The sequence below is a fragment of the Sorex araneus genome, chromosome 2 (assembly GCF_027595985.1).
Source record: "Sorex araneus isolate mSorAra2 chromosome 2, mSorAra2.pri, whole genome shotgun sequence".
NCBI classification, from domain to species: Eukaryota; Metazoa; Chordata; class Mammalia; order Eulipotyphla; family Soricidae; genus Sorex; species Sorex araneus.
The window spans coordinates 76150626-76153579 of NC_073303.1; positions in this window are offsets into that span (position 1 = coordinate 76150626).

Sequence of the window (2954 nt, forward strand, 5' to 3'; positions counted from 1 at the left end):
ATTGACAGCCTTAAAAAATAAGTCAGAGAACTCTTGCTTACAGACTTCTAATAAAGCCTAAAAAGCAAAGCATTATTTATTCATTCATTCAAATTTACTGTAGGTTTTCTCCCACTCCGTAATCAAAATTGACTAGAGAAAGAGAAGAAGAGGGAGAGAAGGGAAGAGAGGGAGAAAGGATATGTTTCCCAGAATTCCTTGCACTAGGTTAAATTTCATAAAAAGAGTTTTGATCAAAGCGCTCCTCGTATGCCTTTGTTCTCTTCCTTTCTTAATGGCTATTATTCTCTAGGTTAATAAACTTATTTTGGAAATCATGCATTGAGGACTATGAGACCATAAAAATAAAGATAAATGAGTCAAAGTATGATGTGATAGAAAACTTTCTTTTTATTTTCTATTAAGGTAGTTTTATGTAATATTGCAGCTTTATGAATACAAAGTCCAAAGTTTTAGTGCCAGAGAGATAGTTTAGTGGTAAGGCACCTGCCTTCCACATGACTGCTCTGGATTTAATTCCCCAAATCCTATATGGCCCCCTGAACACAGCCAGGCCTGATCCTGAGTGAAGAGCCAGGATAAACTCTAAGAACCACCTGGTGGTTATGAATAAACACACACACACACACACACAATACTGCTTCATTATGAAGCAACAAGATAATGTATTGTTTATAGCAATACATGAGTTGCCTTTTTTTTTCCTTTTAGGTCACACCCAGCAATGCACAGGGGTTACTCCTAGCTCTCCACTAAGGAATTACCCCTGGCGCTGCTCAGGGGACCATATGGGATGCTGGGAATCGAACCCGGGTCGGCCGCGTGCAAGGCAAACGCCCTACCCACTGTGCTATCGCTCCAGCCCCGAGTTGCCTTATTTTTATGAGGTATATATAAGTTCATATTTCTGTCTGCTGCTTCTATTTATTTATTTGAGAAATATGCTCAGATACTGCCACATTTACGGGAGACTGAAGATTTTGATTTAGAGTAAACTATTAGTACAATGTTGTTTTGGGTTTGCAATAAGTCAATGACATTGAAACTTATTGAAGTTCTGCAGTATGTAGACCAGACTCCAGTGGTCATTACGTAGTACATTGATAACTAGAACATCAGGAGCACACACTTTGCACACTTTGCATGGGAAGGATCCTGGTTCGATCCCTGACATACTATGTTCTCCTGAGCTCTGTCCTGTTCAGTCAGTTGAGTATCACTGGATATGACTTTAGGATTCTCTGACCACTGCTTCGGAATTCTAAAGGGACAAAAATCAGCACAGGGAATTCCTATAAGTAGAATTTGCAAATATTTCTCTCCAAAATTCTCAATATCTTTTCTTTAAAAATATTGAACTCTTTTGTTTGTTTGTTTTGGTCCCATCAAAGATGTTGGGAGTCACTCCTGGACATGTGTGGGGGACCAGGAGGTGCCAAGGAACAAACCTGTGCTCCCACATACAAATCTTGCCCTCCAGTATTTTAAGCCAATTTCCCAGCCCCATTCTATAATTTTTAAGTTGCTCACAACTAAACAGGTCTCACAATGGAGACTTTACTGGTGCCCGCTTGAGCAAATCGATGAATAACGGGACGATAGTGCTACAGTGCTACATTATTTGGGTCACACCTAGTGATGCTCAAGAATATTCCTGGCTCTATACTCAGGAATTACTCTTGACAGTTCTCAGGGAACCTTATAGGATGTCATGGATTGAAATGGGTTGGTCATATGCAAGGCTTTCCCCACTGTGTGTCTCTCTGACACCCATATCAATATTTTTAAATCAACACATAGGTCACTGTCACTGTCATACCGTTGCTCATCGATTTGTTCGAGCGGGCACCATTGAGAGACTTATTGTTACTGTTTTTGGCATATCCAATATGCACGGGTAGCTTGCCAGGCTCTCCGAGAGGGGCAGAGGAATCAAACTTGGGTTGGCTGTGTGAAAGGCGAAAGCCCAACCGCTCCAGCCCCAACACATAGGTATATTTTGCAAATAGAAACTTATATAAAAGCTTGAGAATGGGTTGTCTGTCTTCTAGCCTTATATAGACCTATCTGATACACACAATATGAATTTCATGTGAGATATTTTTATGGTACATTTCTCTTCAAATTTTATATACTATATACATCATGATGTATAAATATGCTTGCATGAGACCACTCACCACCCACTTTGCATATAGCTGGAAAAGTCATGAACAGTCCTTGAATACTGCAATGTGATCTTTCACTCTACAATAGCTGATGACAATTTTCTGCCTGATTGGGAGCATAATGTCTAAAAGGAAATTTCAGAGTCAGTCTTGGACAAACTCTGCTGTTGGTGACATCTGCCTTATTACCAATAAAAATGATGTATTGTGTAACAGCAAATTACCCAGCAAACAATTCCCAGAGATCATCTTTGCTACAGAGTGTGAAACAGAACTACTCCCTTTCCTGAATGTCAAGAGTTTTACAGAGGAGAAATGACCTACTGACAGTTACTCAATGGGAAATGTCCCTCTTCAAACAGATATATGATGTTTAACTTCACACTTGCTACCCATGGAAAAGTAAAATAAAACCATCAGTTCAGTTCTTGCAGAGCTTTTGTGTATATAGCATGTTCTGCCTTGAATACACATCAACAATATGATATATATAACATATATGTTACAAATACAGAAAAAGTCATGTATAATCAACAAAGTATACTTTAAAAGAATGCATTCTTAGCAATTAGGTCACCAATAAATATTACAACTATATATTGGTTTACAATCATACTGAACATTCAATCATATTGCACTCTAGTTAAAGGTTTTGAGGTAAGGTGGTTTCTAAATTTAGTGTTTTGGAAGACAAGAGCAATAGTATAGCAGGTAAGGGACTTACTTTGCAGCAACTGACCTGGATTGATCGCTAGCACCACATATGGTCACAGGGCACCACTAAGA